The 26,681-nt window shown below is 36.8% G+C and overlaps 2 protein-coding genes across 2 annotated transcripts in view; both read left to right on the forward strand.

The window, feature by feature from the left end:
* The window catches only part of LOC121254002 (NAC domain-containing protein 14-like), a 59,984-nt gene that overhangs the window by 27,114 nt on the left and 6,189 nt on the right, over positions 1-26,681 (forward strand). The window lies entirely within an intron of this gene.
* Positions 648-26,681, forward strand: part of LOC121254004 (NAC domain-containing protein 74-like) — a 57,082-nt gene continuing 31,048 nt past the window's right edge. The window contains exons 1-2 of the mRNA XM_041153963.1: positions 648-766; positions 1,001-1,037. The gene's annotated coding sequence lies outside the window, so the exon portion shown is untranslated. The remainder of the gene's footprint in view (positions 767-1,000; positions 1,038-26,681) is intronic.

A 26,681-nucleotide genomic window follows, 5' to 3' on the forward strand; every position in this document is an offset into this window, starting at 1 on the left:
TTTTTTTGTACCGACTAAAATACTAGCTGTACCGGCCAGTACCGGTCATACCGGCCTCAATTTCGACCTGTATCGGTCTATATTTCGGCCGATACCGGCCGATATTTCAGCCTGTATTTTTTTTTTCATTTTTTTAAACTACAAACTTATTTTTTAACCCTCAATTCAGACTAGACTATTTATAATTTATATATATATGTATTTGTATATAATTTATTTATATATAGACTATTATTTTAAAATATAATTTTTATATATATTTATATATATAATTTATTTATAGATTGACTATCCCGAAACCTTATCCCGAAACGTTATCTCAAAACGGTATCAGTACCGAAATATTTCGTTTCAGTGCCTTGACGGGTACGCTGTCCGGTACGGTATTCAAAACATTACTTTCTACAGGTATTTGTGTGTGTGATGGGTGAATTGCCTCCAAACCTGAAATAATGAGTGTATTTGGTTACTAAACTCTTCTCAACTCATTATTATAATTTTTTTAAATTTTAACACAAAATATAATAAATAATTTAACTTTTTCAAATTTTAAAATAATAATAATATTAAAAAATAATATTTTAACAATATTTTATCATCACAATTCAACTCAACTCAACTCAACTCATTTTAACGTTCAAAGACACCCGTCCCTCGGACGAGAAGGTCATCGATTTCTTGTGGTCCAAAATCACTCGGAATGATCATGAAGTTGACTTCATTTTCGAAGCTCCGAATTGCGGATGGGACCCCTGGGATCTGAGAAGTACGTATCTCTCTATTCTTGTTAGAGAGCTGCTAGGCATCCTGCCAAATTCACGGAGAAAGAAAAACGGAGCACAAATTTTTTACTGTTCCTGAAAAGTAAAATGTTTGTGCTTGCCCCTTTTTATTCTGGGTGAATTTGTCCGTATTGCAAGCACCTTCTTTACTATTACAAACCCAGATTCATGGTTTTTTTTTTTTTTTTTTTTTTTTTTTTTTTTTTTTTTTTCTGCAGACGTTTTTGATTCTTTGGCAGTACTTCGACCTGAAGAGTAGGAAAACTCAAGTCTTTTTTTTTTATGTTTATTTTTGGGAATTGTTGTTAGGATGTTCTGTCAAAGATTTTACTAATTTATGTTTATAGAACCCAGTTAGAAGATGATATAAGTTGATCATATCTTCAGGCTTAACGTTTCTCGGGATAAACTGTTAATTCAACATGAATACGAATATATTTTGCATGAATGACTTTAAATAATCAAGTTTCCCCCGTCAATTACTGTTGCGATCATCAAGAACAATGAAAGGATACGATTTAAAGGACGATGAATATGAATTTTGGTGAAATAAATGAACTTATTTAGTACTTCTTCACTCACTTCGGTTCGGTCCGCCTTGAATTTGCAACTATTAATGTTTCTTTTGAGTTTCTTCGTACTCTTTCACACCTTTTAGTTTGTTTTGATAATAAAATGTGAAGAGACATGGATCCATATGTATAGGAGCCATATATAGTCTGCTAAAAGTGTTCTCCTTCTACTACTGTCTTTGGCCCTCAAGAGTTGTGCATCTTGTGGGATATGAACGGCATGGAGTATCCAGAGTGGTGGTTCTTCTTGCCACTGGATTGGAATGGGAAGCGATCGAAAAGGGCAACCAGTACTGGATTCTGGAAAGTGACGGGTCAGCCAAAGAAAATCATGTCGGACACGGGATTGATTGGCAAGAAAAACTTTCTGGTATTCTATAAAGGGCCTCGTCCAGGCAAAATAACCGCTTGGGTAATGCACGAGTACTGCACAACCCTGAAGGAACTCGATGGCACCCATCCCGGTCAGGTTGGTTTCTGGTTTTTGGTCTCTAGTTTGTTTTTTTTTTTTAAAAAAAACACTAGTTGTAGATCTGCACTGAGGAGTAAAGAAAGGATTTAATTCGTGTACATGCATGGACCCATAACTGGGTAAAAAACTGTTCACATCAGATGTATGTATACAAATTATTTTGCATAACCAAGATGCGTGGAGAGGCTGAGCAGGATAGTGAATTGGTTCAATAACAAAAGGGGTTCGAGTTCATAATCCCTGACGATGGTGCGTGGGGAAGGGCTGTAGTCCACCAATATTCATTCCATCTTGAGGGATTTCAGAGTTTAGGCGAAGGGGAGGCAATGGAGTACCTGATTGAGTCAAGCGCAGCTGCACCAAGGCCCTTGATATCATTAGGCCCATCTGAGGGTCCTATGCAAAGTAGCCGAGGCGGCAGGAGAAGTGGACGTGGTGGAGGGAGGATGCAGGGGTTATGGTGGGAGTTGTTACAAGTGTGGTGAAAGTGGGCACTTTGTGAGCTGGCTGTTATAAATAGGAGTGTAACCGGTCCGGTCCGGTTTTGAATAAAATTTAGGATCGAACCGGTATGTACCGGTTTTATATTTTTCAAAACAGATTACGTCCCGGTTAGCCTCCTAAACCGGTATCTCCGATTTTACCGGTTTCCGGTCCGGTCCGATCCGGTCCGATTTTTTTTTTTAAATGTAAAAATATATAATAAAGTGTTATCTCTTATGATAAAATGTTATTAATAATTTAATATATATTTTTTATGTTTAAAGCATATGATCAATTAAATTTTCATCTTTATGATTAAACTTTTATTTTATAAATTATAATAACATTATTGTATATATAATTATATTAATAACATATAATCAAACAAATTACAAATATTCATATTGAAGATTAACATTTCATGTTATAATTTATAAATTATAATTTGAAATTATTTCATATATGATATATAATTATATATATTATATATAAAAATTTAATATATAATTATATATTATATATAAAACATATATATATAATATTTTGTATAATATATAAAATTAATTTTTATATATTTTTTTTCAACCGATCCGGTCCTGGAAACTACGAAACCGAAACCGGACCGATTTCGGCTGGTTTTCAAAATATAAGAACCGGTTCCGGACCGGACCGGTTCAAAAACCGGACCAACTGATCCGGCCCGATTTTTCGATTTACTGGTTTAAATTTACATCCCTAGTTATAAGAGCGGATGCCGCTTTGGAAAATTGGAATTGCTACAACTGTGGGGAGTCTAGGCATTTTGCTAGAGAGTGTCCAAACAGTTATCAATGATCTGTTGGGGGTGGGGGTAATCGTGTTCTCCTCAACACATTTTAATTCTTTATTGGTTTATTACGGTTGCTCTTTCGAGTTGTTTTCTTGATTACACACTTTTAGGATTGGTTTGGTTTCAAATTATCTCATCTCATATAATTATTACAATTTTATCAAATTTTTATACAAAATATAATAAATAATTCAACTTTTTCAAATATTAAAACAAAAATAATATTAAAAATAATATTATAATAATATTTTATTCAATTTTTAATAAAATATATTATCTCATCTGAACTGTATAATCCCTTAGTTTTAGATTAAAAAAATCTTAAAAATAAAAAAACTAATTTACCATCCAAACAAATATTTTTTAACGCAAAATTTTATTTTCATAACACACCATCTACATTACTGATTTTAAAATATAATAACTCATTCTTAAAAAGTAGACCAAGCGTGGGTGGGCAGACCATAGCATTCATTCAGATTAATAAAAGCAAAAGCGAATCCCCATTTTACATACCAATTCGGCAATCAAATTCACCAAAAGCGATCATGGAGATTTGTTATGAGGTGGCTTGAATTCTGATTGAACAGTGCAAGTGTCGTAGGTTCGCTCGAGCGGAGGTTCACTCAGCTCGAGCGAAGTCAGACAGAGAGCTTCGCTCAACATTCGCTCGACACTTAGCTCGAGCGAATTCAGACAGAGAGCTTCGCTCAAGTATCGCTTGACATTCAGCTCGAGCAATATCCAAGTCAGAGAGCTTCGCTCGACACTCGCTCGACACCCAGCTCGAGCGAGTTCAGGCAGAGAGCTTCGCTCGACTCTCGCACAACTGTTGGCTTGAGCGAAGTGCAGAATATCTACGTTCGCTCGACACTCACTCGACGTTCGCTCGAGCCAATGTTCACAAAAGTGAATTCTCACTTTTCCTATAAATATCAAACGGCGCCTCTCTCATTTGTAAGACTTCAGAATTCATTCGAGTTGTTTCTTTAGTGTTTTCTTGAGAGAGAAGTCTAGAGTGAGTTTGAGAGATAACTTCCTTGTGAAGTTTTGTTGTATTGATTTACTCCATCTCTGTTGATAGTGAAATCTTCGATACCGACTCCACCAGTGGACGTAGGCTCGTTTTGAGTCGAACCACTTAATTCTTGGTGTTCTTTCTGTGTGATTGTCATCAATTTCTTTCGTTTAGTTCCGCTACTATACTTCGTGTTAGTCCTAGCTACACTTATTCCCAACAAATTGGTATCAGAGCTTGGCTCAAGATCTGGAGGGATGGCTATGGCTAAGTTCGAAGTGGAGAAATTTGACGGTCAGAACAGTTTCAGTCTATGGCGCATCAAGATGAAGGCTTTACTGCGACAACAGGGCTTGTCAAAAGTATTAGAAGTCTCGGTATCTGAAGATTCTCCGGCTCCTTCGAAAGAAGAAGAAGAAAAGGTACACAATACTATTCTTTTGTCACTATCTGATGGAGTTTTAAGAGAGGTTGCTGATGAGGAGACTGCAACTGGTCTCTGGTCGGCACTTGAGAATCTGTACATGAAGAGATCTCTCACTAACCGGTTGTATTTGAAACAACGGTTATACACTCTCAAAATGAAGGAAGGTACTCTTATTTCTGAACACCTAGATAAATTTAATAAAATCATTATGGATCTGAGGAACATAGATATTAAGCTTGAAGAAGAAGATCAAGCGTTAATTATTTTATGTTCATTACCCACATCTTTTGAGAACTTTGTAAATTCCATGTTGTATGGTAGAAATACAATTTCTTTGGTAGATGTAAAGTCTGCTTTGAATTCTAAGGAGTTGAGGAATAAATTGAGTGTGAAGAACACTAATGAACAAGCTAGTGGCTTGTTTGTTAAAGGGTCCTCAAGCAAGGGTAGATCGAATGACAGGGGTTCAGAGAAGAATAAGGGGAAATCCAGGGGCAGTTCACAAACAACGTTTAGTAAGAAAAACGTCAAATGTCATTACTGCCATAAGTTTGGTCACTACAAGAACGAGTGTCCAAAATTGAAAAACAGGGAGGACGGCCCTAGTTCATCTAATGCCGTTAGTGTTGCTAATGATAGGTCTAACGACCTAGATCTTGTTCTAGCAATAAGCGACTCCAATAGTCGCTTTAGTGACAAGTGGGTCTTGGACTCAGCTTGCATTTTCCATGTGTGTCCCAAGAGGGACTAGTTCACTAACTATGAATCGGTCAACGAAGATTCTGTTTTGTTAGGGAATGATATGGGTTGCAAAATTGCTGGAATTGGTTCAGTCAGAATCAAGATGTTTGATGGAATTGCCCGGACATTGTCTAATGTTCGACATATTCCAGAGTTGAAAAAGAATCTCATTTCTTTGGGTACTCTTGATTCTCTGGACTAAAAGTACACTGGTGAAGATGGAGCTATCAGAGTCAGTAAGGGCTCTATGGTTGTGATGAAAGGAGATAAGACAAATGGTCTTTATTTCCTTCAGGGCTCTACAGTGACAGGTGTAGCTGCAGTGTCAGTCTCAGATGATCCAGATACAGATGTCACTCGTTTGTGGCATATGCGTTTGGGTCATATGAGTGAAAAGGGAATGTCAATTCTGAGTAAGCAGGGTTTGTTATGTAATCAGAAGATAGGGAAACTGGATTTCTGTGAGCACTGTGTGTTTGGCAAACAGTGTAGGGTTCAGTTCTCTACAGGGGTTCACAGAACCAAAAGTTCTGTAGACTACATTCATTCTGATCTTTGGGGCACATCTTCCGTCCCGTCAAAAGGTGGAGCTCAATACTTGCTTACGTTCATTGATGATTTCTCTCGGAAGGTTTGGGTCTACTTTTTGAAGCAGAAGAGTGATGTATTTGTCAACTTCAAACAGTGGAAAGCTTTGATTGAAAATCAGACGGGCAAGAAAATCAAGCGACTTCGCACTGACAATGGTATGGAGTTCTGCGGAGGTGAGTTTGATGAATTCCGCAGAAATGAGGGTATTGCCAGACATCGTACAGTTAGACATACTCCACAGCAAAATGGGGTAGCTGAACGGATGAACAGGACCCTTTTGGAGAGAGCTCGCAGCATGCTTTCTAATGCAGGCTTGGCTAAGGATTTTTGGGCCAAAGCAATCAACACGGCCTGTTACTTGGTCAATCGCTCTCCAGCCACAGCGATTGGTTTGAAGACTCCGAATGAGGTATGGTCTGATACTCCTACTGATTATTCAAATTTGAAAATTTTTGGTTGTCCTGCATATTTCCATGTTAATGATGGAAAACTTGAGCCAAGGACAAAGAAGGGCATATTCATTGGGTATGCCAGTGGGGTGAAGGGATTCAGATTGTGGTGTACTGATCCTAAATCACCCAAGTTTGTAATCAGTAGGGATGTCACTTTTGATGAAAAGTCCATGCTTAGTCCGAGGAAGGAGAATTCTGAGTCTACAGGACAAGAACAGGATGTTAGAAAGCAGGTGGAGTTTCAGGTGGAAACATCACAAGGGCTGCCCAACGGCGCCCAAGATCATGCTATTGAAGATGAGCATGATTCTGATTCAAGTAGCGGCGCACAAGGTGAGCAAGACTACAGTATAGCAACTGGTAGACAGAGGAGGCAGATTAGACCACCTCAGAGGTATGCTCATGCAGATATGGTTATGTATGCTCTTACTACGGCAGAGAATATAGTTGGTCAGGAACCTTCTAGTTATTCAGAAGCTGTCAAGAGCGTAGAATCTGCACAGTGGTGCGCAACTATGACTGAAGAGATTGAGTCTCTTCACAAAAACCAAACATGGGATTTGGTTCTGTTGCCAAAGAAGGTAAAGACTGTTGGCTGCAAATGGGTTTTCAAAAGAAAATAGGGAATCCAGGGTGACACAGATGCAAGGTACAAGGCACGCTTAGTTGCTAAGGGCTTCAGTCAGAGAGAAGGCATCGACTTCACTGAAGTCTTCTCTCCAGTGGTGAAACACAGTTCGATCAGATTACTACTAGCTTTAGTAGCATTGTATGACTTAGAGCTACAGCAACTTGATGTTAAAACAGCGTTCCTACATGGTGAACTTGAAGAAACCATTTACATGCATCAGCCAGAGGGATTCATTGTTGAAAACAAGGAAGATCATGTGTGCAGATTGAAGAAGTCTTTATATGGTTTGAAGCAGTCGCCAAGGCAATGGTATAAGCGGTTTGATTCCTTTATGATTGATCATGGTTATTTGAGAAGTAACTATGATAGTTGTGTTTATCATAAGGAATTATCTGATAAGTCTTTCATTTATTTGCTATTATATATTGATGATATGCTTATTGCTGCTAGAAGCATATCTGACATAGGTTTGTTAAAGACCCAACTCAGAAATGAGTTTGAAATAAAAGACTTAGGTGCTGCGAAGAAGATTTTGGGAATGGAAATCTTCAGAGATAGGAAAGCTGGAAAGTTGTACTTGTCCCAGGGAAAGTACATTGAGAAAGTGCTTCAGAGATTTGGGATGTTTGATTCCAAACCAGTAAGTACACCACTTCCTACGCACTTTAAGCTTTCAGCTTGCCTATCTCCTCAGACAACTAAAGAGGAACAGTTCATGGCTAGTGTTCCTTATTCAAGTGCAGTTGGCAGCATCATGTATGCAATGGTTTGCACCCGCCCAGACATTTCACAGGCAGTGAGCGTAGTTAGCAGGTATATGGCTAACCCAGGTAAGACTCATTGGCAGGCTGTGAAATGGATACTCAAGTATCTGAGGGGAACCCTGAACTTTGGGTTAATATTTGATAGAGATGTCAATCTCAGTTCCAAAGTTACTGGTTTTGTTGATTCAGATTATGCTGGAGACTTAGATAAAAGAAGATCATTGACAGGTTATGTTTTTACTCTGTGTGGGTCAGCTATCAGTTGGAAAGCAACACTGCAATCCACTGTTGCTTTATCAACTACCGAGGCAGAGTACATGGCAGCAACAGAGGCTGTTAAGGAGGCCATTTGGTTGAAATGCTTGGTCAATGATTTGGGTTTACAACAAGATGGGATCTCAGTATTCTGTGACAGTCAGAGTGCAATACATTTGACCAAAAATCAAATGTATCATGAAAGAACGAAGCACATTGATGTCAGGTATCATTTTCTCAGAGAGATTGTTATAGAGGGTGCTATACAGATTCTGAAGATTGCTACTACAGAGAATCCAGCAGATATGATGACTAAGCCAGTTGCAGTATACAAGTTCAAACTTTGTTTGGACTTAATTGGTGTTCGCATTTTGTTATTCCCGTAAGGGATTTGGTGGTGGGGATTGGTTTTGTGGTCGGAGGTTTTTTGTGTTTTGGCAGAGTTCAAGCCAAGGTGAAGATTTGTTATGAGGTGGCTTGAATTCTGATTGAACAGTGCAAGTGTCGTAGGTTCGCTCGAGCGGAGGTTCACTCAGCTCGAGCGAAGTCAGACAGAGAGCTTCGCTCAACATTCGCTCGACACTAAGCTCGAGCGAATTCAGACAGAGAGCTTCGCTTAAGTATCGCTCGACATTCAGCTCGAGCAATATCCAAGTCAGAGAGCTTCGCTCGACACCCAGCTCGAGCGAGTTCAGGCAGAGAGCTTCGCTCGACTCTCGCACAACTGTTGGCTTGAGTGAAGTGCAGAATATCTACGTTCGCTCGACACTCGCTCGACGTTCGCTCGAGCCAATGTTCACAAAAGTGAATTCTCACTTTTCCTATAAATATCAAACGGCGCCTCTCTCATTTGTAAGACTTCAGAATTCATTTGAGTTGTTTCTTTAGTGTTTTCTTGAGAGAGAAGTCTAAAGTGAGTTTGAGAGATAACTTCCTTGTGAAGTTTTGTTGTATTGATTTGTACTCCATCTCTGTTGATATTGAAATCTTCGATACCGACCCCACCAATGGACGTAGGCTCGTTTTGAGTCGAACCACTTAATTCTTGGTGTTCTTTCTGTGTGATTGTCATCAATTTCTTTCGTTTAGTTCCGCTACTATACTTCGTGTTAGTCCTAGATACACTTATTCCCAACAAGATTTATCTTAATTTGAGCCAGTGCGCTTGAAAACTATTATGGGAATGTTGGTAACATCCATAAGCCATAATTAGTGTTTAAAGACAAAAGATTTATATAAAAAAAAAAAAAACAAAAAAAATTTTAAAAACTGAAAATTAAAACGTAAAAACAATTGAAGAATAAATATATAAATACATATATATTATGACGAGAAATTTTGAAGATCATGTAAATGCAACATGTCTCTTCTATTGAAATGATTTTTTTATTTTTTACATTTGTATAGGGGCTTTCGAATTCAAGACTTCCATTTTAGCGACTGAAAGTTTACACAAATCACGTCACACCTCTGGCTTATTAAAATGGAAATGAATCTTAAACATAAGTAACGCGCTGACACAAAAAAGATCAATTAAATCATAGACTTTCACTAACGGACGTGGCCCCGAGAAGTTATGTACTAACTCCCTGATTCACTTAATGCAGAAACCCTTCGTACTCTGTCGTTTATCTTGTAAACAGAAAAAGAGCGTCACAGATCCTAGCTTTAATTTTGCCGGAACTGCTGTTTCCTCTCCTACAACAGCATTCGAAGTTCAAGCTGAAGCTAATACAACACCTCAGATTTTTTATGAAACAATATCTACCACAACACCTGTGGAGTGGTGACAAAAGTTTTTGTGCTCACGCTGCAGAAAATCAATTGGGAGAAGATGCAGCTACCGAGGTGAGAATGGATTTGAGTTTCAGCTTCAACCTGCTATTCATTTTTTACTTAAAATTTTGAAGCCGCAGTCAATTAATTTAAGCACTTAACTTATTCATTTATATTTTTTCCCCGCAGGAGGATCTGCAATTAGAAGCAATGATCTCCGAGCTGCTGCAAAATCCTGTTGATTTTGAAATTTTGACCCCCTCCTCGACTTCACTACTCAACAGATCTACTGCTGCAAAATCATTTCTTGAAGAATTCTTCTTCGAGTCTGAGATAGCTTCGGCATTGGCATCTCCCAAAATTTTCCCTAAAATAAACTTCGATGGCACAACATCAAACGCTATGCCACTCAGTAATTGTAACCATGTAAGCTATAATGCTTATACTGCAAAAAGTGAAGTTTCAGAATGTAACATCTAAGGAAGGACCACAATGCATCCGGTCCAATCTTTAAAAGTATTAGGGTGAATTTAGATGTTGAAGTGAGTTGAGTTGAGTTGAGTTGAGATAATAAAATATTGTTAGAATATTATTTTTTAATATTATTATTGTTTTGGAATTTGAAAAAATTGAAATGTTTATTATATTTTGTGTTGGGATTTGAAAAAATTATAATGATGAATTGAAATAAATTGAGAATAGTTCATGTTCCAAACGAAGCCTTAATAATAATATCGTTGAGTTTTATTGAAATTATTATAAAACGCAATAAGTTCTTGTTTTCAAACAAGGCAGAATCCAATTCACTACCTATCCACTTCATTGATAAGTCAACACGAGGTATCCCACGGAAGCAACAGCCACTTAGCCAGTAAGCCGTAGGGGTGGCCAGCAGGAACCCGCACCCTGCTATCCCGCATTGTCCATACAAGGGCGGGAGCCCCGCCTCGTAGGGAGAATGTCCAGCGGAGGCGGGGGCAGGCTGACCCCAACAGGAGCCCCGCTCCCTCTCCGCTATATATAAAAAAAATAAATTTTAAATATTTATATAAATAAATATATTATAAATAAATATATATAATTTGTTAAAAACTTAAAAGTTGTATTCAAGTTATTAAATTTTCTTGCACAATCTTTATATACGACGTCAAGACAAACAAGAGTCATACTTATACAATGTGGACTGGGAATAGAATAGAGGAACGCGTTGAGTGCGAGAGGGCTGGATTTCCAGCGACGATGTCGTTCAACCCTTCGGTCGAGGTCGCCAGCGCAAGACACTCTTTTCTTTTCTTTGGTTCTGCGTATAAATACTTTTCTTTCTCCATTGTTTGATTTTCTTGTAAGTATTTTCGGATTGGTTTTTGCATGTCTTCGTGTATATGTAGGAGTGCCATGAACAGAGGAGGAGCACAAACTTTTCTTGCTAGGCTTGTAAAGGGTAAGGAAAGGAGACTGGAGAGGGATTTGGAGAAATTTCATAAAAACACCAACTCCAACACGGGTGGTTAGCCACACAAACGTCAACATTCGTTTGAGTGATTTAAGCAACGTTACGATTCCAAGTTGTGGACAGATTGAGGAGAAAGAACAGCGCAGAACAGAGCAGAGCAGCGGCGAGAATTACAATGGATGCCGCGGAGCGGCAAGAGAGGAGCAAGAGCAGAGAGATGAAGGAGCAGAGCAATGGTGCCCAATAACAGTACTGGATGAGGGCAGCGGTGAGGGAGAGAGAAGTAGTGGTGGAGTTCCCTCAAGGAGCGGGAGGGAGTGGTGGCAGCTCACGGGAGAGAGGAGAAGCAGAGAGAAGATCACCGGGGGTGTAAACATTTCAAGTATATGGGTTTCCTCCAGTGCGACGCGTGCATTATTTGAAAATTAAGGATCAAGACGTTTCATAGGGCGTGTACAAAGCCCTTTGTACACTACATATACACACACCCTCTCACCACTGTTCATGTACTGTATATGTAGTGAATTTTTAATTTTGCCCCCGTCCTCTATTTCGGTCAATGGGAAGTCACCCCATTGCAACCTCTCTTCTGAGTTCTCTCCCATTACACCCACCGTCTCACTGCTGTTTGTGAAGCGCACTGAGCACATGTCGGATGAAATTGATCGAATGGTAAGTGCTCCTATAACTCTTACAATCTATGTTGAAATGGGTTTGGCCGACCAACATCACAATATAAATTTGCACAGAATGTATCCCGAAAGAGATTGAGATATTGGAAGATGTGGAACACCCAGTTATTGGTGTCAATGGCAGTGATTTGAAATTGGAGAATGGAGAAGATGAGGCAGGCTTGGATGGTGTACAATAAATATTTAAACCACATCCGGTGTGAAGATTTTCTCTTTTTGTCAAAGTTGTGGGTCCAGTGGATGTTTGGATGCTGTCATGCTGAGAAGTGAGAATAATTGGAGAATATTTATATTTCTTCCAGCAAGATGATCTGCAACAAGAAGAAGCATTGAATGTCCAAGGAATGAATGTTTGGATGCCAAAGGAATCTATTACTTTGGTCTCCATTTAGGACTGGCAAGAGGCCAATGAACTAGTAAGTGGCAGCTCTCAACTACTTTTTATTGATAGTTGCAAGTTGAGCCCAGAAATTTTGTGTTGGGTTGTCACAATTTGCGGCTTGAATGGAGTGAGTTGCTATAATCATCTGCGGGTACTTTTAACTGAATGAGTTTTGTTTGCCTTATGTTTTCAGATTTATTGCTCTTTCGAAACCTAACCTTGCATTGTTCTTGACAGTTTTGTGTCATTATTTTAAGATTTCTGAAGTGATCGGAAAAGCAAAAGAGCAGGCCTTCATCTGGGTTGTTAAGTCCGGAATCCTGCATGGTACCACAGTTGGAAGGTACTTCAAATCAGATCCTAGGATCTGATCATTGCAATAGAATAATTGACATTCTTCGGAAAACGAGGCTTAAGTACCGGATTGATCTTCTTTGAAAAACAAGTAGATATACAAAATTAAACTATCTCATCTCATCTCATATAATTATTAAAATTTTCTCAATTTTTCACACAAAATATAATAAATAATTCAACTTTTCAAATTCCAAAATAAAAATAATTTAAAATAATATTTTATTTAACTTTTAACAAAATATATCATCTCATCTTATCTGAACTGCGTAACCAAACGAGACTTTAAATACCGGATCAATCCTAAAATCCCAAGATCTTCAAGTATTTTCAAAACAATTATTTCCCAGCTAGTATCCCAAATCTCAACATATTTTGCTTAGTTTCTAAATCACTTCCATTTCCATCTCCAGTATCTAACACCATATCAACACTATTTTTGAAGCAACTGCCAATTCCAGGTTTTGCCATTGAACCATAAGTCCATGTGAAAGCTCCTTGGAAGTTGTTCAAAAAGGTTTTCTCCTGGACATGCATTTCTGGCCTTCAATCAATGTCTAGAAACCTCGTCTCTTTCTTTTTGAATCCCATCCAATGCATAATACTCAAAACAGACAAATTCTAAATTCTAATATTTCGCCTATACCTCCATGTGCCCAGACTCATTATGATATAAAACCCTTTTCAACTGCTGGAACTTTCCCCAGCTGTCAAGAACTGAAGCACAAAACTCAATATCCCAAATCCATTTTATCTTGTTGAAGAGTCTCACGCTCGACAAAATACACCAGCCAAAACAGTCCACGACCCAAAAGACCTCCAAATCCTGATGTATCCAACAATTTCAATTTCTCCACATCTCTACCATCGAGCCAAAACCTAATGATGTCCATGAAACTTTAGCTTGACAGGCCCACATGTTTCTATTATACTTCTCTCTTTATTTTTTTTGAACAGGTGGAAGATGGTTTCAGTGGAATAGTTGGTATAACACCCAGTGGTGAAGGTGGTTCTAATTCTGCTTGTATTTTGTTGGATTTAGAGGAAAACGCTAGTCTTTTAGTACATTTCTCTGTGAATATCCAAAATCCTATATCATCCATTCCTCCAGAAAAAAATAAGGGTGACGATTGCCAAGTGTTTCATCGTGTGTGAATTGTCATTTAGGCATGTGGAGCATGATAAATTTGTCGTACTTGGTGGGTAATTTAGAGCGTAGGTACAATTTGCCATCCCGAATCACCTTTGCAAAAGATTGTATAAATTTATATAATGAATAGAAGCAAAAATTGAAAGCTTTGTTGGCAGTTAAAAGAGTTTGTTTTACTACCGATATATTGACGTCGGTGTAAAACATGAATTGTATCTATTAAAAGCTTACCATCCAAATTTAAAGGGAGATAGTGGACAGGAGACTGGACAAGACTGGTCAGGTCTCACACCTCTCACTTGCCCACAAACACCGGATCATTGATTACGGGAGTGTACGGCCCTTCATATATAGGAGAGGGAAATGGTAATTGTCCCCTCAACGTTACAAAGTTATTGTTTGAATATTTTAATTTTTTTAATTTATTTAATGATTAAGAAAGTAATTATTAATAAAGTTATATATTTTTTAATTTTTTTAATAGTTAAAGATGTTAAAAATATTTATAAAAAAATGATAAAAAAAATTACATATTTGTGCTAGTAGTATGCCCAGAGGTAAAGTGCTAGGCGACCGCTAGCACCACTGTAACACCCCGTATTTTAGTATATTTTTACTGAATAATTATTTTTATTTGTTCAAAAATTTATTCTCTTGTTTTAAAATTATCGGATATTTTAAATGGTTTATTTTATGATTTTTAAATTGTGAAAATTAAATTGTTATGTTTTCTTAATATTTATTTATTGTTGTACATTTAAATTGTTCTTCTTTTTAAATTAATTGATTGTGAGATTTAATTATTTTATTTTCATTGTATCATTACGTTTAAATTATTTTAATTGAGATGCTGTTATAAAATCATTTTCGTTGGATCATTTTTTGTGACCCAAGATGTGAGGATTAGACCTCATTTCATTCCCTTCATTTTTCTTTTTCCATTTTTCTTTTCTTTCCTTTCTTTTTTTTTTTCCTTCCCCAGCTTCCCCCCCCCCGCGCGACGCACCCCCCCTCCCTCTCTCCCGTGCACTCCTCCTTCCACCCAACCCACCGCCGTCGAGCCGCCGTGAGCGACACCGCCCCACCCATCAGCTTCCCCACCGGCCGGCGACCACCCCCCTCCATTTCCAGCTCCTCCATCGCCGCCGTTAGCCTCCACGCACCACTCCAAGCCGCGGCGCATTTTGAGCTCTAGCGCCGCCGTCGCACCACCACCGGCCACCATCTCTTCACCACTTCATCCTCGACCTCCTAGCAACCCAATGAACCCAACCCCAGCTCCGATCCGTCACCAGTGAAGCACATACAACCTCATTTCCAATTTGGATATTTTGGCCTAAAACCACTCTTTGTGCCGCCACCCACGGCAAACCACCACCACCATTGGCTTCACCGACCTCTTTAGGCCCTATGCTATCAATTTTGGGTCTTGGTTTGTCTCCGTTGAAAAGTGAATTTTTGAGACCCACGGCCACAGTGTATTTTACACTGTTACGTTGCTGAGTCGCCACTTCTTGCAGCTTCGTGATCCTTCGGAAATTATAATATAGCGCTGTAAGTATTTTTCCAAAGAACTTTCATGATTTAAATATATTTTTACACTAACACATATTATTGTGATCTGGTTGGACATGTCAGACTGAGTCCAAGGAGTTCGGGGGTCGGATGGATTATGGACGGAGTTGTGTGTTTGGTTGATATTGTGAATTGTTGGTTGTTGTGGTGTTGTTTTATGTATATGGCATATTTGCACGCATGTTTATGTTTGTTAATGAAAACTGGGTTTTCACATGATTGCATACATGTTCATGTGTTTATCTGAAAATTGGATTTTCATGTGAAATGATTTGAGTGTGTTTGAAACAACTGGATTGACTGGTTTGAGAAAAAGGAAAAGAGACTGTAGGGATGGTGGTAAGCAGGGACGGTGGTAGAGTCCCGCCTGTGATTCCCGCCTACTGTGCACGCGATAGGGATGGTGGTAAGCAGGGATGGTGGTTGTGTCCCGCCTGTGATTCCTGTCTATGGTGCACGCGGTAGGGATGGTGGTAAGTAGGGATGGTGATATAGTCCCGCCTGTGATTCCCACCTACAGTGCTCTGATAAGTATTCCTTGTGTGTGATAAGTATTTATTGTGTGGAAAGGAACTGTAGGGATGGTGGTAAGCAGGGATGGTGGTAGAGTCCCACCTGTGATTCCCGCCTACGGTGCACGCGATAGGGATGGTGGTAAGCAGGGATGGTGGTTGTGTCCCGCCTGTGATTCCCGCCTACAGTGCACGCGGTAGGGATGGTGGTAAGCAGGGACGGTGGTAGAGTCCCGTCTGCGATTCCCTCCTACAATGTCTGATAATTGGTTTGTTTTGTGTGAATCATTTTCTGGGAAAATGACAGACTATGTTTTTGGGCCAAAATGAGATTTTTGGTGTGTGTTGGAAATAATCATTTTTCTGGGAAAAATGGTATTTTATGGCTAAGTGTATTTTGTCATATGAATGCATGTTGGTTGCATTAATATGTTTTTATCCAGAGAGTTGTTTGGTTTATACTTACCTACGGTACCATTTTTTTTTGTAACGCAGATTTCGATGCAGATGAGGCTGAGGGTGAGCCTGTGGATTTGGCTCCGCCCAAGGAGTGATCTGGGATCACTCGTCTTGGTTTGAGACTTGTAAAATATTTATTTTTGGATGACTGTATAATTTTTTAAACCTTTTTACTGATTCTTTAAATTGTATTAACAATTCTGGTACTTAGTTGTATTAATTATCCGCTGTGTTGCTTTTGTACATTGTTGCATGTACATACACTTGGCACTATCGTTGAGATGTATGACCCTGTTGTCATCATCCCGGCATCTCGATTTCCGTATCTCCTTACATGGAGGTCGTGGGCGCCACAACCACCTTATAGGAGAGTTATTCTATTATCTTCCTTACAAATGTTTGAGGAAAAAAAAAACATTTATGTAGTATACGGATGATTAATAGAATTTTTCTATATATATATATATATATATATTAAGGGTGAAAACCGACCATATTGATTCAGTTTCGATTCAACCGGTCAACGAAGAGTGGTAAAACTAGCCGGCGTAGTTTTGGCCTATTGCCATCTGTTCATCGACATGAACATCGGTTCCCATGAGTCATACAAACTTCTCAACACTCAATGTATAGATTCAACAATAAACATCAACCATACATATTCAAACAATAAAAATCAACTAGAAGAAAGGGAGATGAGAGACCTAAGACAAAGGCTTTAAGAGCCCAAGAAGGAGATGGTATCACCGCATCAGAGAGGGAGATGGTATTGCCGCATCGGAGAGAGAGGCTGGGGGGTGGCTACCTCTGGGGAGAATCTGAGAATGAGGGAAAAATTTCAAAAGAAGAAGGGCTCGTCAGGGGTCTTTTACCTTAATTCAAAACGGTGTCAATACTGTTGTATTTCTATTTTTTTTTACAATTTGCATTCCAAAAAATACGTTGTTTCACTCATTTAAGTGAAACTGCGTCATTTCATATACATATATTTGAAAAAAAGAAAACATAGTTGATGTTGGTCAGTTCAGCAGTTTTTGCCTGGGTTGAACCGGGATCGAACCAGCTGATGTCGATTTTGCTTAATTCCTGCTGCTGGCCGACTGGTTACTCTGCCAGTTTTGGTCGGTCTGAGTCGATGCTGACCAGTTTTCTCGATTCCTGTACAGCCTATTTGAGAAATAATATTTGCTGTTATAAATTAAGCATCGTGCTCTCCTTTTGAAAAAAAATAAGTAAGTATGATACCTACATAAAAAAAATGATTTTTTAGAGGTATACACACACACACACACACACATATATATATATATATATATATATATATATATATATATATATAAACACACACTATGTAAGAGTTTACGTGCAATATATGTATTCCCTGTCGAAAGTGCCATCGAATTTTCGATATAGTCAATATAAATTTTAAGATATATATATATTTATATATATATAAATTAGAATAACAAATATGATAAATATAAAGATAATCATAAATCAATTTAACAAATGTTACAAATTTTATAAATGATTATAATTATAATTAAAAAATGAAGGAGACAAAAAATGTAAAATTATTGAACACATAACAAATCAAATGTTTAAAACTCATTATATTAAAATCATAATAAGACATGCATTACTCTATTGGTTATGAGACCAATTAAACATGTACATAATAATAATAATAATTATAAAAACATTAATATTAATAATATTTTTTTTATAAATGAAAAAATAAAATAATATTATTTTTAATTTTTTTAGAAAACTACTGGATATAATTGTTATTTGATGGATAAAGTGCAAAAATAGACTATTCATTTGAAATTTAAAAAAGTATAATAGTTATTTTCAAATGAAAGTAATATTAATTTAAAAAGTGACCTTCAGTTTGATTCATTAATTTTAAAAAAATAATATGAAGACAATTATTATGTTTTTGATACGATATCCTATAGTAATAAAATATTATTCTTTAAATTTAAAGACAATATTTTCATTTTTGAAATTTGGAATTGTAATATGGATCTTAGAAAATAAAAGCATGTTCTTACCAAAATAATTTTAAAGGATGAAAAGTGATATTAATTTTTTAATAATAATTTAAAAATGCATTACAAATAGATTAATATGAAACATGTTAGCAAAAAAATAAAATAGTGCATAAGATAGACTGATGCATAAATTGAAACATAAAAATAATAATTACATTTTCTAAAATGAAAATATTATTAATCCAATGACTATGGTTTATTTTATGAGTTAATATGAAAAATAACATGAAGATAATTATTATTTTTTCAAATAATATTATATACGAAAAATACTATTATTTTTAAATCTAAGAAGAAATATAAATAAAAAAAATCTTGAGTTGTTGATTTGTTCCACAAAAGTTCAAAAAAACCAAGATCTTCAATTTAGATTATTTGTGGGTCATTAATAATAATAGTAATAATAATATATTCTAATTAATATTAGAATAATAGAAAACTTTAATTGTGGACAAAAATATTAAGAGGACAAAAATGTAATTGTGCACTAGAGGCCAAAATAGTAATTATCCGATGTGAACTCAAAGATTAGATTACAAAAATGTAATCGTGCAAATGAAGGTAAAAAAGGTAATTGTGCAACGTGAACTCAAAGAAAAGGCTATTCATCTTCTCTTTTATTATCATCTTCTTATTATTTTATAATATAGTATTAAATAATAGAAAATGATAGGATTACTACCATCCTATTATCCATTTACTTCTCTTTTTATATTTGATTATTTTTTAATTTTTAATTTTACATAATGGTTAAGGAAGTGACTATTAGTAAAAATATATATATATATTATTTTTTTAATGATTAATGATGTTAAAAAAATATTTAAAAGAAAATGATAAAAAAATAAATTAACTATAAATAGTAAATGAGTAGTAAATAGGTAGTAACCCTATCACTACTCTTAAATAATTGAAGACTACTTATTATGTTTCATTTGTGAGTCTTTCATTTAATGCGACATCAATAAATGTTGAGAGGATTATAATAAATATGATGATAAATAGATTTTTTCAAATACTAATATTGTAATGGAGTTTTTATATAGGATATTCAGCATATTCCAATTGTATATTTGATTTATTTATAAATATTTAATTATTTAATTATAACAAGAAAAAGAAAAAGAAAAAGAAAGAAAAATCCTTTGTGAAAGGGTATAATTTTCCAACCTGACCTAATGGGCCTGTTACGTAGCTTGAGGGCCAAGTCCAGAAAACTGGGTCTCAAGTGAACACACGGAGTATGTTGCCTTGGCATGCCCCCCCCCCCCCCCCCTTTTTTTTTTGTCTTTTTTATTTAAAGTTTGAAATTAACACAAAAGTTCAATTTTGGATTATTTCCAAAACAAAAATGCTACTCACAACCGCGTAAAGGAACCGTCGCGGCATTGTGTTCGACGTGGCAATTAATAGAACGGCATCGTTACGCAACTTTGCTACAGACGGAAGGGATTTTAAACTTCACATAGCTAAACGTTGTCGTTTAGCCTCGTTACCCTCGAAGACAGAAGGGGTCGCTTCGCCTTCTGTCTCATTTCGCCCATCCCCACGAAAACTTCATCACTTTGTCTTCTTTTTCCTCCTCTTCTCAGCGACCTCTTCTCCGCGAAGCCCCATTGTCCTCCATGAACTGGCCTCTCCACGAAGCCGCCGTAGACGAAGTCTTCGCCTTCTCCGCAGTCATTTTTCGTGGTCTCCTTCGAACCCACAAACCCTCGTACCCACGAACCCTACGAACCCCCCGAACCAACAGTTTTGCAAAGTCACTGTGTTTTGCAGTCTTCGTCATCTCCCGCAGTGAGTGGGTTCGTGGTCTCCACTAACCCACGAACCCTCGTTTGGGAAGTCACTGTCTTCGTCATCTATGAAATCTTCTCCACGAACCCACGAAGCCACAGAGCCACATCCCCTTCGTTTTCTCTGTCTTCTCTTTGTGTTCTCCACGAACCCTCCTTCCCAGAAACCCAAATCCTTGATTCCCCTTCCCAGAAACCCAAATCTAAAACCCCCTTCCCACAAAACCCCGAATCGCTAACCCTAATCCTAACCTTAACCCTAAATTTATTTGTTTGGTTATTAAGCCCCGAAATCCTAACCCCAACCCTAATCCTAACTTTGTTTGTTTTGTTATCAAGCCCCGAAACCCAAACCCTAACCCTAACCCTAAACCCAACAAAATTTTAATTTTTGTAATCATCGATCGGGCCGAGTTTCAAAGTATCCTCACTGCAAAATGTCGTTAGTTTTCTCCTTTTTTTGTGCTTTGGTTTTACTTTCCAAATGTTTGGAAGTCAATAATTCTTTTTAATACATTGTACATTTAGTCATGTAATACATTGCCTATGATGTATAATTGTTGCATTAACTATTTAGTCATGTAATTATTCAAATTACATACCATATCATCGTTGTTAAGTTGCCAATTTATAAACAATAATGTTTATAGCAAGGTGTTGTTAGCAGGGTGTTTTAGTGGGATGTTTAACAGTATCGTTGTTAAACAATATGTAATTATTCGTCATGTATGAGAGTAGTAGCATGAAATTAAACTGTTAGCAGGGTAATTATTATTTGACATGTAATTGGATGAGGGTAGTAGCATGTAAACTGACATGTAATTGGATGAGGGTAGTAGCATGTAAACAGTATGTAATTATTTGAATAAGTAATAGCATGTAATTATTCAAATTTAACTGCCATTATTAAATTGTTACTGTTACTCTTGTGTATTTACTCTTGTCTATAACAATCTCACTGCCATTATTATTATACATCATTATTATTATTGTTATTATTATTGTTATTATTATTGTTATTATTATTATTATTATTATTATTATTATTAATGTAATTTTGAGGATCAAATGACTGCAAACAAATGGTCATTTTTGTATAAATAAAGTAAGAGTCAAATAAGCAACCCAAATTCTACACATCAACATGGGCCCTTTCAATTGTCATAGCGTTCTTTAAACTTCACATAACATCACTAAATGTTAAACTGCTAGCTACTGTTACTGTTATTGAGATCCTTACTTCTACATTAAAATGTTAAACTACTAGCTACTATTATTAGGATGCTTACTTTTAGTTTAAAACATTAAACTGTTACTGTTATTGGGATGCTTACTTCCATATTAAAATGTTAAAATTGCTAGCTACTGTTATTGGGATGCCAGATTAAAATGTTAAAGTTGCTAGCTACTGTTAATTGGGATGCTTACTTCCACATTAAAATGTTAAAATTGCTAGCTACTGTTATTGGGATGCTTACTTCCACATTAAAATGTTAAAGTTGCTAGCGACTGTTAATTGGCATGCTTACTTCCACATTAACAAGTGAAAAACTGTTATTGTTATTGGGATACTTACTTCCACATTAAAATGTGAAAACTGCTTGCTACTGTTATTGGGAAGCGTGTATCTGAATAATTCGACTAATTCCTCCCGACAGTTGAATTTTTTGTACTCTTGAAATTACTGCCATATTGAGATGTCATCATCATTTGGTAAACATGCTTTGGGATACCATTCTGTTTTTGTGAGGAGCCAACCACACTAAGACTGGCTCGTACAGCAAAGAATCCAGGACGACCCTTCTTAGGGTGTCCAAAGTACAACACTAAGGTAACTATATAATTTGTACATAAAATTTATTCATGTAATCATTAATATTAAAACATCTAATATTTGTTATGTAATGATTAATATTAAAACATTTAACATTTGTTATATCTTTGATTAATATTTAAACATCTAACATTTGTTATATATCTTCTTAATCTTCAGGGATTACCATACTGTAGGTTTTTCAAGTGGGCAGATATTAATGAAGAAGAGAATGAGCTCAAACTTCGAGAAAGCGCCAATGAACTGCTAATGAAGGAGAAATAGTTCGAGAAGAAACGCGACGATGTCCACAAGAGGGAGATTGAGGTTATGAAGAAGGAGTTGGTGCTTCAGGAACAAGAAGCTGAAATAAGGCGTTCACGCAGACTACTTTGGTTGTATTGTACTTTTGCGTTGCTTTGGGCATTTTGGTTGTTGCTTGGTAGTGTCTAAGTAAATTCCTAGATGGTGTTAGTTTAGTAGTTCCGAAAATTGTATTCGGACTTTCGATCTATATTGGACTATGTAGTTGATGTAGTTGATGTATGGATATTGAGCAGATTGTAAAACTGCTATTATGTACAGTTTGTGCAGATTCTAAAACTGCAATTATGTAATATAAACAGTTTGTAAGCAATATGGTTAGGTTAATGTTTGAGCAGTTTGTATGGATCTTGAAACAGTTTGTAATGATAAGCAGTTTGTAATGGAAATGGTATGAGCAGTTTGTAAAATAGTTTTGTGTTTGTATGGATTTTATTGGTTGATAAGTAGTTTGTAAAACAGATTGTGAAACTGTTATGAACAGTTTGTGTTTGTATTGTAACAGATTGTGTATGGATTGTGAAACAGATTGTGAAACTGTTATGAAATAGATTGTGAAACTGTTATGAGCAGATTGTGTTTGTATTGGAACAGATTGTGTATGGATTGTGAAACTGTTATGAAACAGATTGTGAGTTTGTTATGAAACAGATTGTGAAACTGTTATGAAACAGATTGTGAAACTGTTATGAAACTGTTTGTGAAATTGTTATGAGCAGATTGTGTTTGTATTGGAACAGATTGTGTATGGATTGTGAAATAGATTGTGGAACTGTTATGAAACAGAATGTGAGTTTGTTATGAGCAGATTGTGAAACTGTTATGAAACAGATTGTGAAATTGTTATAAGCAGATTGTGAAACTGTTATGAAACAGATTGTGAAACTGTTATGAGCAGATTGTGAGTTTGTTATGAAGCAGATTTTGAAATTGTTATAAAACAACTTGTATTGGAACAGATTGTGTATGGATTGTGAAACAGATTGAAGAGCACTGTTATGAAACAGATTGTGAAACTGTTATGAAATAGATTGTGAGTTTGTTATGAAGCAGATTGTGAAACTGTTATGAAACTGTTATGTGAGTTTGTTATGAGCACATTGTGAAACTGCAGCCAAACAATTAGTTATGAGCAGATTGTAATTTCCACATTATAGAGCAGTTTGTAATTTCCACATTGAAGAGCAGTTTGTAATGAGCAGTTTGAGAAGTTTGTATTTGTACATAAATGTGATGACACAAAATGCCATTAACTCAACTGTATTACACAGAATATAGTTTCAAAAAAATCATTACATGATATAACTCGGCATAAATTTAGTAAATTACACCAACAAACTTCCCAACAAAAAGAAAACTTCTTAGGGTGTATTTGGCCAACACTACACCTGCCACTATTAAAATATCAACAACTTTAAACCCAAATTCCAACAAATGTCCTCTCGCAACTGCCAAAACTCCAACAAAATGCCCTACCAACAAGTCCGCTCTGCCCTACAAAACACATAGCATAGATCATGTCAGTTCCAACAAAATGCCAACTATAAATAACAACCAAATTGCATCTGTAATTATTAATAACATACTCAATGTATCAAATCATTGCATGAGTTTTGATTCACTCAACCCAAATTCTCCCGGTTGCGATCCATGTAACCTAAATTGCATTTGTAAATAGTAAACACCAATTGTTATTGTGTTGTGATTTGGATAATACTATTAAAATAGATCATCAACACAAGAGACCCGCTTACACTTTCTTGACTACCAATCACCCTTTCTCGGGCCTGGACTTGTTCAACATTGGGAGTATTCATCTCCGGAGGGCCAAATAACCTCCTGCAAGTGTCCACGACTGCTGTATCTCCCCCATCTTGCTAATTAACAAGTCAGAAATATCCTTTAGCATAGTTTTAACATATTTGCATTAAATGGTAAATAAAATTTAAAATATTTACAATATGCACCTGTTTGCATTTTCCCTTCACTAGTGCTCTCTTCATCTTTGCTTTAACTTTCCGTATGTCTTTCTCCATCCTCGATGCTCTCCTCAGAGATGGGGTCTGCCTTTTCCTCTCACAACGTTCGGACTTAGTACTTGCTTTGAACTACCAACTGTAGTTGTATTAGCAGTCGTACTCCCAACATTCGCACCAGTTAGGGTCATCGATGGGGGTTCTTGGTTGGCACGATATAACTCAATCATTGCATACAATTTTGTAGTTGCATCCTCAGTATGCCGAGTTGAGCCCGCAGCAGGAGTAATCATCTCATAACAGATATTCAACACACTTGAATATCTATTAGCATTTGCCCGCTGATCCCCTCCGTCATAACTGTTATGGATTAATGTGTACCTCCTTTTGATGTCTTTTCTCCATCGATCTAAAATGCATGTATCTGGCACAGACTTAATCCCATTATATTTGATGCAAAAATGTGCCTACAAAATATCCCCTCATCTGAAACAACCCACATGAACACTTTGCAGTTGTATCTTCCTCACTAAAGTCCACATAATGAGTAACTGGCTTTGTGAACTCTTCCACACGAACTTCATCCTCTACATGATATGTCTTTATTTTTTCATCATGCTTAAATAACTTTAGATCCATATCAATAATACTGGTAATTTGTTGTTGAACTTCCCTGAATTTAGCATTCGTGTACAAATCTTGAAATCTCTTCTCAATTGGGAATCAAGATATACAGGGAATTAGGACACTAAATGAATGGAAGTCCGCAGCAGTTTCATTCTCAATTTTCTTTTTCAGAGCGTTGTCAAACTGATCGACAAATTCTTTCAAATTTGTCTTGGCATGAACATAACCGTCAAAAAATGCATTCATACTCTCACTCCACTGCGTAGTACTCATTCTAGCCCAAAATATATCCCTCAAGAATGCCGGTACCCAATGCTCACGGTCATCATATACAATTTTTAACCAGGCATTTTCATGCAAGTTGTATGTGGTTATTAGCTGCTCCCAACATTTTTCAAACTCCTCAACAGTTTGGGTGTCATACACAGATTTCATCAAAGTAGTTTTCATACCACTTTTGTACGAACTATGGGAGCCAAGCTTTTCAGGAACTTTCTTCAGTATATGCAACAAACAAAATTGATGTCAGCTTTCTGGAAATACAATGGCAATTGCATTTTTCATCGCTCTATCCTGATCTGTGATTATGGCTCTCAGAGCTATACCGTCCATACATTTCAACCATGTCTGGAATAACCACACAAATGTCTCCGTATCCTCACTGGATATCAATCCTGCTCCCAACAAAATTGACTGGCCGTGGTGGTTTATACCAACAAATGGTGCGAAGGGCATACCATATCTATTCGTCAGATACGTGGTGTCGAATGTGACCACATCACCGAAATACTGATATGCTGCCCTACTACGGGAGTCTGCCCAAAAGACATTTTTTAACCTCCCTTCATCATCTAAGTCCATCAGTGCAAAGAACCCGAAATTTTTATATTGCATCCTTAAAAAGTACTCTCGAAGCGCTTCAGCGCCACCTTTCCCAAGTCGCAGATGTCTTGCCTTGTCTATATAATTACGACAATCTTTTTCGAGAAACGGGAGGTTCTCGAATCCGGCCGCGCCAACAACAAGACTGCCAAAGCTCTTATTCATTTTAATGCCAGCCAAGTCATTTATATCTAAAACTCTTTTTACTGTCTCGCTAACTTCTCTATTACAACGAAAGAAGTGGGATTTCTGTGGATTGAGGCAATGATTATGGATATTATGACATGTTGTCAACCGCACCTTTCCCTCAACTTTTAAGGCATTAATTTTTGCCCTACATTCCGTCTTTCTTGTCGGACGTGGTTTAGCGATATTCAACGTTCTATTCCGAGCCTTCCCACCATGGGCACAGGCAAGGGTCACATATTTAACAGACCCATCATCGGCCTTTTCACTCCTTTTGGTCATCACTCCAAACCCGCATTTCTTACCATATTGCTTGTAATAGCTCAATAACTCTTCAAAAGAATTAAATTCCATCCCCGACTTTGGCTCTTCAATTGTATCACCACCATCCATTTGGACACACTCAGGTGTCCCAATACTACCATCCTCGGTATCCCTTGATTCTGGTGTATCCTCTGTACTTTCCTCATCACGTTTAGAGGATGTATATGGTGATTTAGTTTCCTTACAATTGAGTGGATCCTCTGTACGAACTCTTGAGCTCGTTACAGAACTTGTAGTGATGAGAGGAATGGACAAAATTTGTAACCAGTATTCTGTATAAATCACAAAAATTAAAGCAATTAATGTAATTATGAAAAAGTATATTT

Source organism: Juglans microcarpa x Juglans regia, chromosome 3D, assembly GCF_004785595.1.
Source record: "Juglans microcarpa x Juglans regia isolate MS1-56 chromosome 3D, Jm3101_v1.0, whole genome shotgun sequence".
NCBI classification, from domain to species: domain Eukaryota; kingdom Viridiplantae; phylum Streptophyta; class Magnoliopsida; order Fagales; family Juglandaceae; genus Juglans; species Juglans microcarpa x Juglans regia.